We start from the raw sequence: 12,743 nt of genomic DNA, 5'->3' as shown, positions 1-12,743 counted from the left end.
AAATTGATGTATGCGTATCGGTTTCATCATTTTCTTTTAAAAGTTGTGAAGTATTGGATCCTTGAAAGTCTATGATAATATGTGTTAACATGTTAAATATTATTCTCTTATTAGCAGAGTTATATTAACTCTTGTAAGGAAGAATGAGGCCGAGAGCTGAGGGATCCTTGGCAGAGAAGATATAATCCAGCCTGATATTTCTTTTTGGTTATCTGTTTTGTTTGTTCAAATAAATTATAATTTTCTAATTCTAACTTGGTTTGTTTGGAATTTCAGGAAATAAATTGTTGATTTATTTTCTTAATTTTTCATTTGGTATGTATTGGTACATATACGTTAATTGAAGATAGATTTGGTTTTAAAAACACGGTCACTTCAGAGGCAGTAAGCCTACTTGTACACGTGGCAACATGAAAGCAGCCACAATGAAAGTCTAGAAAATTTATTGGTATGAATTTTAAGACTTGACCATAAAAGAGATAGATTTTCTTCGGAGATGGTCAAAATGATGATGATATGCGAAAATTCCATATTTGATATTCTCGCACGTAAGGGTTGATTTACATTACAAATGTGAAATGTCATAAATTGACAAATCTGAGTAGTGATGTTATCTAGCCGAGTTAGTCTCTGATAGATGAACATTAGTTGTCTAGATTTAATTTATGAAAGTCACTAAAAATGTAGAAATCAAATTGCCTTAAAATAAGTACGTCACAATGATGGAATCGAAGAAAAATATCATATCAGTCGGTGAATATGCGGTATAAAAAGCTTTTGTATGATGAGTTACAGGTAGAAAAGCTTTCGTGTGATAACATCGTTAGTCAATTGATCTCAACGAGTGTCATCCTTGTTGATTTTGTAGAATCAAAGGATAACACAACGGATCCGCTAACCTAGAGTTTAAACCGAGATCAAATTGAAAAATCATCGAAAGGAATTGGACTAAACCCCATAGAGAAGAGGCGTTATGTGAAGGAAAACCTTACCTAGTTGACTGGAGATCCTAAGATCTAGGTTCAAAGGGACAACCTAATTGCATAAACCTTGTGCGTTCACTGTGGGGGTTAAACCCTCGTCCATTCCTAGATGTAAACAGTGACACCAACGGGAAAAGGTTAAGCTATATGCTTTTAATGATACATTGTGCGTCAGTATTCTGAGCAAATAAATCACCTATGTCAGAGTGAAGTTGGGTCGCTTCGATGGAGACTAGTGTGGGGCCTAGTTCTCTTAAACTCTTACAGAACCAGGCGATGTTCATGACCATAATGAACATAACCATGAGAACCAAACCGTGTTATATTGGTATATGTGTGGGGTATATCATCGTTTACACAAACGGCAGAATAGTTCAATGACATCGCGTCTACTAGTCAGCCAGTAAAGTAAATATACTTTCACAAGGGAAGGTTCAAGACACATTAGATATCTATCCTATGCAGATATCCTCTGTAGAAAGTTATCACCATTTCGTAATCGTCTCGTTTCTAATTTTATTCATGTGGGGGATTGTTGGAAAATTTTGAATAAAATTATATATTAATTTATATACCAACAAATACCTCCTTTCATGAACAGTCATGTCTGTTATGTACAGTCGTATTCGTACGTGAACAGTCGTGTTTGTCCGTGTACAGTCGTGTTCGTTCGTGAAAAGACATATCCTTTCAAGTTCTATTTATATAGAATGGATTGCCAAATTCATATACGGTTAGGGAAAATATTCTCTGGAATTCTTCCTGCTCTATGTCTGTTCACATTGTTCTTGTTTTCCTACTCCGGTGATAACTAGGCTACACACGGTTTGAGTTCGCTTGCATAATCTGTTGTATCCTAGGAGACGATCGTCAATAGCGATGACATCTGTCTTAAGGAAACTGCTAATACATGCCTCAGATTTGTCTATCTCTTTCCTTTTAATTTCCAGTTTTACTGTTTGTATGTTTTTCTGTGTTGGTTTTGTTTTTGGTTAATCACATCTAATATTTTTAAGACAGACGTAATCGTTTGTCTAGCAACATGCTCATAATTCTCTTTGTTGTCCACGACAAGATCAAGTTTTTCCCTCCTGTAGAGATTACAACACTACTGCTCGTTGGTCTTCTTTGACCTATATCGCCTTGACATATAGGGGCAGAGGTAGGGAGGGTCACGGAGGGTCGACTAATCCTCTGACCCTCCACGTAACCCCTGGGAGGGGTTGTCCGCTGGATGCTTCCCCTAGGTTGCCATAGCTAGGAGCCCCCCCAGCCATGGCCAACGAAAAAGAAGATGGGGGCACAACCTCATCTTTTTCGTATATTCTTTTTACTTGCCCCCTAAAATCCAAAACCCAACTCTCCAGCTTTACAGAAAATGAATCAAAATTGAGAGAGATGAGGGAAAGAAACAGATCGAAGAAGAGAGTACATTACGCAGAGGAGAAAATGTTGCCGAAGGGAAGGGAGAGTAACAGGCAATGATTTTAATGAGATGTGATAGGTTTTCTTATTAGTTTTTATTTCTATTTTTATTATTAAAATTGGATAAGGATAATTTAAACTATTTTTTTCTTTTCTTTTTGTATTATTTAGTTGTATCTTTTTATTTGTAGTATTTATTTGGATTTTTTTGGATTTATATTTGAGGATTGTTTCCGTTATTTAGGGTCTATTATTCAAACAGATGGACAAATGGATGAGAATGTTTCTCATAGGATTAAATCTGGTTGGTCGAAGTGGAAGAGTGCTATGGGTTTCCATTGTGACCCCGACATGCCTAATAGATTGAAAGAAAAATTCTACCACACGATAATTAGACATGCATTGTTATATGGTACGGAGTGTTGGAAAGTGAAACACTGTCACATTCATAAGATGTCGGTGGCGCAGATGCGTATGTTGAGATGGATGTGTGCTTATACGAGAAAGGATCGAGTGAGTAATGAAATAATTAGGACAAAAGTAGGGTTTACATCTATTGAGAATAAAATGAGGGAAAACCGACTAAGGTGGTTTGGTCATAAGACAAAGAGCGCTTGATGCGCCAGTTAGGAGGACTGAAGAGTGGCAAAGGGATGCAATGGTGAGGGGTAGGGGAAGACCTAAGCAAACTTGGAAGAGAGTGATTGAGAGTGATATGAGTTTATTGGGGATTGAGGAAAATACGGTAGTGAATAGGACGGAGTGGAGGGAGAGAATTTATGTCGCTGACACGACTTGATTTCACGGTTTCATATGACGATTCATGTTAGCCGACCTCAAATCATTTCAGGACTAAGGCTTTGTTGTTGTTGTTGTATATGTTACTTTAGCTCACAGTATAATTTTTATTTCTCAATTGTTTTGAATGTATTATCTATTATCTTCTTGCTACTTTTTATTTGTATTTAAATTAGGGTCAAATTTTATTCTAATGTTTTCGGAGAAATGCAGATTTGACTTTAGTGTGTAAAATAGTACGAATTTACTTCTGATGTTTCCAATCAAAATCAATTTTACCCCTACATTATCGAAAATTTAAAAATGTTGAAAACTATTTAACAGTCACATCGAATCTTCTAAACATCAATGTTGTCTAAAATATTCAAATTCTTTTGTTTGGATTTTTTTATTTTGGGTATTTAATATATTCAAATCAATAGTTTCTAAAATATTCAAATTCTTTTGTTTGAATATACATATAAAAAAATATATTCCAGAGCAGTTTTTAGTTTTTGTATATAAACACATTTTCAATAGAAATCAAAGACTTGAGTAATTCGTTAAAAAAAATTTCTGCAATGGAGCCCCTCTGAACTTATAGTCCTGGCTCTGCCACTGTTGACATATGATTGCAACATATCTTTGTTGGTTGTCCCTCTAGCCAATCTTGACAAGCCTTCCCTAGCTTAGCCAATTCACTCAAATGATTGATTAAAGATTCAAGTAACACCATCTCATTGATGAATATTTGTTGGGTGTAAGCGCTTTGTTTACGTTTTCTCGATGTAATAGCTCCACATTTAGCTACGTTTGCCTTGTGCTCCAGTTTCCTCTGTGGCCTCTGCATCTTGGAAATCTACATTAGGCTAGGCTTCACCCTCTCCCTGGGTGACGACCTTCTTCACGAACCTGTCAACTTAGGCTCCACCTTCCCTTTTGGTGACATCGATTTAGTCATTATTTTTTGTTTACGTTCCACCTCTTCCTCGGGTGGCAGCATTTCACAATAAACTAATGGCTCTTTTTGGAGGAAGCCCTTGTCCTTTTCTCTATTAGAAGGCTCCTCCAATGGGTTCTCATCACCATCAAGATATTCAATGACCTACATAGAATCAAGGAGCTGAAGGGAATCTAGTCACTCTCATTAAAACTCATTTTATTTACAAATGAATGCTTTTGTTTTGTTACAACTGAATAAATAAGATTTGTAATTTATTTAAATTAGTTACGATTTGTATTTAGTTAGAAATAGGATTCATTTTGTTTTAATATTTCTAGAATTACATTCCTGTTTGTGTACGCCTTTTGGTATATGAGAACATGCGAGGATTTGTCGGTAAATTCCACATGGTTGAAAAATGAAATGAGATAAATATGCTAAAAACTTCTAATTGAGACGATTATGTTAAATCAAAGGGACAAAACGACTAAAGTTTGCAATTAATTTCTGAAGATTACGAATTCATTGAAATAAATTTACCAAAGCACGAAATGAAATGAGACTTGACTTGATATATCCACTAGTTTACCTATCTAATTACCTTGAAGATGTCAGCCATGAACTAGACTTGCAAACTACAACCACTTAATTATAATTTATAACAATTAGGTGAATATTCAAAGAATTCTATATTCTAAAAATTTTAATTATAAATTATAATAATTTAATAATGACTCAATGTAAGAAATAAAAGGTATTTTTTGTAATTTGAAAAATAGATTGCATCTCAATGGAATAACAAAGAACTAGATGAGCAGTTATGCTCATTTGCAACAAGCTTGAGCATCATTGAAAGTAATAGAATATTCATGCTATGATATGTCATCTGCCACTAGTGGAGTGACAAATGTGCAACCTTTTAGAGTTTGCTCAAAGATAAGACCAACTTTGAGTAGCTTCTTCTACAAATAAATATTCACCTCAACACTCAAAATCTAATATAACAATTACAAAGAACAAAAAGAATGCTTACATTCATAATGTCACCAGCATACATTACCAATGGATCATTTGTTTTTTCGCCTGTAAATGTTAATAACAATTGAATACTTTGGTTAAGCATAATTTACACACTTCAAAACAATGAAGCCTAGAAAATTGAACTTCAGAAAGTATTCCAATTTTAGCAATTGCGGCTCTTGTAAGAACACAAATCCTATAATAAATAACTAAAGTATGGTAAAGTCGCTAAGAAAATTGATTCTTCCTACACATAATTGGTCCAACTTCATTTACTTTTTTTTACCTTTTAGCTTCCCATTTTAGACTTAAAATACACACTCGGACATGAAATCTCTTCATTAAGGCGACATGTTAATTACCCATTGGTTAGCTGGAATCTATATTCAATGATGTCTTAATATATATAATCTACAACCTATGCAATGTTTAAAACCTCTAAATACATGTACTAGTGAAATTTGAAAATATACTTTTCATCCACAATTTAATAGCAACGTCAAAAATGATATATGGGTTTCCATTATATTGTGAAATGTTTTTGTTTTTTTATATATATGTTACCGTTATTGTTGTTTTAACTTTTTAGAATAAATACTAGCTACCTAGATTATCCCACTCGGCGAGTGGGCCATCCACTCGGTGAGAGGGAAGTCTGAAATGGCCGAAAACGCGTTAAAAAGTTTTCGAAATGGACCAGAAGCAAGCCCACTCGCCAAGTAACCATGGTCAAAGTACAAGGGTCAAACATCCACTAGGAAGTGTGAAAGTTGCTGCATAGAAGAAAAATAAGACACTCGGCCAGCAACATGTTCCACTCACCGAGTGGCATCAATTTGCAACATCAAATATGAACTATTTGAAGACCTTTGTAATTACGATTACGCCTCAAGCTTGATTTGTGTATAAATAGGAGCGCTTGATACTCAATTAGGCATCCAGATTAGGTGTACTAAAACTCTATCACCTTGAGAGCTTGTGTAATCCTTCCGTTACTCCGTCAAAGTTCTGTTCCATCCGCTTTCCCTAAGCTCGAGAGTTCCACCTCCAAGTCCTAAGCGACGACCTTGAGTCCGGTTAGCTAGTTCTAAGGGTCGATTCTTCTTCCTTTTTACTTGTTAATTATCTTCTACTCTTCCTATGTGCTAGACTTGGTTGTATTCCGCATTTACATTTTCACAGTAATAATATATGATTCACCGTTTTCAGTTTCTCTATACGTGTTGATGTTTATTACTTGCTTTGATACTTATAATTGATTATTGTGTATGTCGTTTACGAACTCCAAAATCCATTAGGAGTCACATAGGTGTTGCCTTACCGGAAGTGACAAACTGAAAACCGTAGGAATTGACAAGCCATGGAACTTACGGGCCCTATTTTATGAACCTAAGAATTAGAGTCGCCTTAAGAGGGAATCACGATCTAAGCACCTCACGGAGTTGTTTGGCTTATAAATAATCATCTTTGCAAGAGTAAATTGTTACTCGTATATGTTCTGAAATATTGTTTATTGTATGTTGTAACTTATCACCACTCGTATCATGTTATTAGAGTTTGAACTATACAAATCTGTTTCACCCATAGTTTAGGAGTAGTTTATAGTGTCACCAACTCAAGCCTAAAGTATTAACCGCCTAGATAACGAATATAATCGAGTAGTTTAATACTTGTAAGTATAAATCTTGTGGATTCGATATCTGGACTTAACCAGATTTATTACTTGATACGACGGGGTACACTTGTCCTTAAGTAGCTCAAAGAGATCCCTGTAGTAGCGGTCTCTTCGCCTATCAGAACTAGAACCACATCTAGATGTGAGGGTTTGCATTCTTTTTTTAAATCAATACGTGAACAAGAAATTGAATTTGTTAGAATTTGTCAAAGAATTTGATAGGGCCATAGATAAGATATGTTACAATGAAAGCAAAGCTGACCATGGTGCATTATATTCTAAACCTGAATGCACACATGTTCTAAAGGCATATGAAAGATATGCTGTTGAACACTACACACCAAAAGCTTTTAGGAAGTTTCAAGAGGAGTTGAATGAAGAATTTGCTTATCTAATGAATGAGGCAGTGGAATATAATGGCAATGAACACATTTATCAGTTTTCTAAAGGGAGAAGTGAAGGCCATATAAGGTCAGTTATATATAATTCCGTTTTGAAAACAATAAAGTGTTCTTGTATGCATTTTGAATTGTGGGGATTCCCTTGTCGCCAATCCATTTGCGTTATGAAGTTAGAGCAATTTTCTTGCATTCTGGATTCTTGCTTCCTTAAAAGATGGACTAAAAATGAAAAAATGACTTCTTAGATATAGCTGCTAAATATGTTATTTCTGATGGTGTATTGTCTTTGATTTGATATGGTGCTTTGACTTCTACTTGTAAGAGAATGTGCCAACTTGCCTCCAAATTCACTACAAGCTTCAAAGAAATTACAAGTGAGGTGACAAAAATGGTTAGCCATTTGGAACAAGAAAACCATTTGCATATGCCTAGTGGACAATTTGAAGGAATTCATGATCCAAAACGTGTAAGAATTAAAGGTATACTTCTAATCATACTTCCAAAAGTTCACAAGCAAGAAAGTGTGGAAATTGCAGAACACCAGGGCATACTAGAACAACATGTCCTTTACGATTCAGGGTTGATTACACAGTTGTTGCAAGTAACGATGAAAGTGATCATAATGATGTTGTTTCAACTACCCAAAGAGACGTATTAATAACACAATCTACTAAGGTATTATTTAATATTGTTGCCATTTTACATTTATTTATTCTTTTATTATATTTGTCTTATGCAGTATTTCTTTTTAATTTGAAGGATGCAAAGATGATTTTCATGTCAAAATATGATGTCAACGGGAGTACTGAGTTTCAATTTAAGGTTAGGATTTTATTGTATTTGGACATAATTTGAGACGATTAGTAAGTAGCATATATAAAAGAATAAACTTTTTTTTGCAGGAGGCTGAACAACGATTTGATATTTGGGACACAAGCAAAAGAGTGTAGTTTTATGTATTATTTGTTTTCTTAGAAAATTTTACTGCCTTTTTGCATGGAGGATATGTCTCAGTTTTATGGTTTGTCATTTCTCTTTTCAGTTCTGTTCATGAGAATGAATAACATTTGTAGTATAAGAAGTCATAACACAATTGATATAATGTCTCGCCAAATCAATGTGGTAAATGGTAATTGTTTTTTCAAGGTGGAATTATTTACTTAGTGTTGCTTATGGATAGTTAGATATGTGTAACTTTGTATACAGCTTAATCTATAAAGTTTTCCTAACTAGGATTGCTAACTATTGGTAAATTAATTAGCTGGAATGGATCAATGATTGAGAGAAAGCAGTTTCTCCTGGTATTTGGACTAAAATAACTGTGAAATTTCAAATTTCGCAGATGTGAAGTTTAGTAGAGTTATTTTCTGATACATATAGGTTGCAGTTGGAAAGTGATATACTGCTACAATTAGGAAAGCTTGGGGCTTTAAAATTATTCAATATTTATCTAACCTAGACCCTTAATACTACAATGTTGATCTTCCTACTGAAACTCTTGGAAAATGTAAAACGAATAGTGCAAGAACTGATAATGTGATTGAAGTTATCGTCCATAAATTAAGAAAGAAAGAAAGAAAATCTAGAAGAGAAAGTGCCTCCTTAAAAAATGGCCACAAATTGCATTTGTCATTGCCTTCAAAGTCCAGTCTTTATGTGCCTATATTTTTTCGACTGGATCAACTCACATCTTATAGTTACATTTTTCAATCCTTTAACTGAGTGGTCTCTCTAATTTATTATATGCCAGGTATCTGGAAGCTTCCTATGGGAATGATTTGGCTTTATTGGTGCAGGAGGGAGTTGCTACACTATGCTAGGTCCTAGAGTAGAGATGTTTGTCATGGAACTGTTTTAACTAAAAGCTCAAGCTGATAGTTAAGGCTCAATCATAGATCTTATATTCATCTCTAACACACCCCACATGCAAATGCCCCTTGGGCTTGCAGCGTGCACAACATAGGCTCATCTCGCCATGTGTTTTTAATTCCATATATTAATGAGATTGCTAAGACTCGAACCCTCGATTGTTTGGTCCTAGAGGCTCTGACACCATGTCATGGAACCGTTTTAACTAAAAGCTCAAACTGATAGTTAAGGCACAATCATAGATTTTATATTAATCTCTAATAATGTTGTTCGACTATAATCTCCCAATTCTTCCAACATGACTACAGCTCCCCACAGGAACCTTTAAGTGAATTCAAATTACTGTACTTGAGGAGAATATTATGCAAATAACAAAATAGCTTTTTCTGGTAAGTAGATGCAAATATAGCGAAAACCACAGCTGTAAATTTTGGCGCTTGTTGTGTATGGTATACCATCTTCAGAACACACATAAAAATTTACACCAGAGATCAACAATTAAAACATGGAAGAAAAGAAAACAAATTAAAGAGAAAAAGAAAGTAGAGAAAATGGCAACCTGATCCATTGCTCCTCAGATGGAAACTGAACTCCACAACTATACAAATAAGGTCTAAAGTATGTCTGAACCAACTAGAAATTTCGTTGATAAGAGCTATAACTCTGTACAGACGTAAAAAAAATAGAGAGCTCTCTTATGAGCAATTAGTAAAGGTTGATGGCAGAAATTGGGGAAGATGGAAATTAGGGTAGATAGAAATTAGAACCGGAAATGAAAATGGAAAAATTGTAAAACAAGCAGAATAAAATGCTTGGGGATAAAATGCAGCATAAGAATTTTTTATCCTATGATTTCATTTTTATTCTATCAAAATCTGCATCTAAGATGAAGCTGGCAGACTTGCCTCAAGAATCTGATACAGTTTGATATTCGGTTACGGTAATTAAATAACTAGTTGTGGAAATGATGTAAATAATGCAGATTTTAAAAAGTGCAGACCTTTTATCAAATAGTTCAAATAGAACCAAACTGAAATTCTTCATCATTTGAAGATAATATTGTCATTCATTTTAAATGGTTGTTACATGCAGGCCATTCCTATGTTATGCGAAGCCTTTTTACTTTGTGATACAATAGTAAAACAACAGATTGTATGATATTGGAAAAAGTTTTCAATTTCACTACCTTCAACTTCAACCTTGAAGCTTCCCATTCAGCCTTGTTTCACTCTCTACTGCCCTTCTCATCTGCGATTAATGCATAATAAGGGAAGGAAACACTCTACTCTACTACTTTTTATATGTGAAATATATTAGTTTCATTCCTAAAACCAGTCAATAATATTGAACCGATGATTCTACAATGCAAAGTTTGGTTTGTGCTTAGTGGATTCGAATATGTCAGATGGTGGAAGACAACCAGTGGCAATCTCATGCACTTTTGCAAGAAGTGGAAACAACTTTAGCCATCCACGGTGACTTAAAACTTTGTATGCCTGAGACACCCTTCAGAATGTAGGTACCACAATTGATAATACATAATTGGCTCCAGCCTTCAGCAAAATAGCTTTTGAAACTAAGTATTCTATAAGTTATATTCTTTTACTTCTTGTTTCCTATTACTGCATCAACAAATATGATCTTTAGAATTATATTCCCCTTTTGAGATATAGTATTAAAATGAACAGTTTTTTTTTCTTATTATGCCTATTTAAAGTGAATATACATGTTTAAGCTATTATTCTAAACAAACAAATCTCGTACACATTTTTTTAAGAAAGTTCAGCACTTACCTATAATTTTTGGCCCTGCAACATTTGTGCCTCAAGCTCATCGAAAGACATGCAGATGAGAGACGAAAGGTTGAGATTAAATCCTTAATGTTCTACTTCCAACTTGTAACTCAGGTAACAAAAGATCACATTTTTCCTCCATTCTCTGCAAACGCCCCTACGACTTTTATGTTTCTTCCTCCAATGGCAACATATGATATAATTACTGTCAAATGTGCAATATACTTTACAGAAAATGAAAAAATCTACGTTTATTAAATCCCATTTTTTCAATACCAACATGAGCTCTCATTTGAAGAAAGCAACCAAAATCATATTTTCCTTTTCTATATTTACTTGCAGAATTCATGAAATACCATTGAAAACTATATTAGTAAACAAAATTAAACAATTGATATGATTGAAGCATATGATGTACCATCTATATCCTATACATTAATGATACACACATTAATGTCAAGAGATGACCTCTGAACCCATATGGGTTCTTATGTGTGCCAACACTTCTTAATTTAAAAGAAAATTGAAAGCAATTTTCTTATAAAAGTAACTAGTGAACAAAGTGAAGCCAATATGTAGATAAACATGTCATATTAAGCAAGTTCAGTGAGCTAATGAGGCTTTTTTAAAATTCAAAAAGCCAATGGATTTTCTAAGCTAATTTCAATGCCAATGTATTCACTTTTTACTTGACTTAAAGATGTGACATTTATGGGAGCTAGACCCAGAAACTTTAGTTTTCAAGTAAGGTTTTAAGATACCTTTAGTACCTACCGAACACAACTTAAAAATGCCCCTTCAACTAGCTGGGCCTTTTTACCCTATGCTCAAATTTAATAAATAAATAGAGTTGCTATTCAAAATCAAGACCTCTTAGTCTAAAAGACTATAATACACATGTTAATGAACACTACAAAAGCTTAGGATGTGAAAGTAGAATGCGGCATGACACACTTGCATGAACTGTAATGGACATGTGCAATCGGCCTAGAAAGACTTAGAGAACAACACTTGTATATGATTTTGATCATTCTAAAATATAGGCATAACACATGTGCAAACAACAGAATTACTGACAACAGATTTGTGAATATACCAAAATGCATAGAAAACTAATTTTTAAACTAACTACATTAGCTCTTAACCCATTGGAATTTATTTTTGATTCAGTCCCAACTTGTTGGTCCCTTAGTTATGTGAGAATTAGTTCCAGAGGGGGGGGGGGGGGTTAATGGAACTATTTAAGATTTAAAAATTTAGCCAAGTATAAAACGTTTCTCACAGCACAACAACACGATTCAGAGTGCAAATATTGAGGTTCAGATGTAACTTTAGCTGACCAGCAACTAAGTTGCTTCTATCCTTAGTTCGAAAGATAACACTTAAGGAGACTTCCGAACTTAGCACATTTAAGATACAACTCTGACTAGTTAATGGTTTTGAATTAAAAGCAAGCAGTTATAAGGAGTAAGAGTTAGAAAATGATACTCAGCAGATTTATCCTGGTTCGGCCTCCTGCCTACATCTAGTCCTCAGAATTCGTCTTCCGAGCTTTAATCCACTACCGAGCTCTTTGGTAGAGCACAACCCCTTACAATAGTTATTGAGCAATTATAGATTACCTTCCTCTATAGTCCTACACTCTGAACTATCTAACTCTGTTTGCTAAATACCGAACAAACAGAGCTTCCGAACTAATCTATAAGATTGATAATTTTTGTTCTAAACTAAGAACACTTTGAAAGAACTTAAAGAAAAGATTACACAGAAAAATATGAAAGTTTGTGTAACAGTTCTTGCTTTTCTTTGCTTGGAACTTCAAGGAATGATTCACTCAGAGTTTTTGTGCGTTGAAGA

The sequence above is a fragment of the Euphorbia lathyris genome, chromosome 5 (genome assembly GCF_963576675.1).
Source record: "Euphorbia lathyris chromosome 5, ddEupLath1.1, whole genome shotgun sequence".
NCBI lineage: Eukaryota > Viridiplantae > Streptophyta > Magnoliopsida > Malpighiales > Euphorbiaceae > Euphorbia > Euphorbia lathyris.
Note: the sequence above shows the minus strand (reverse complement) of the source record.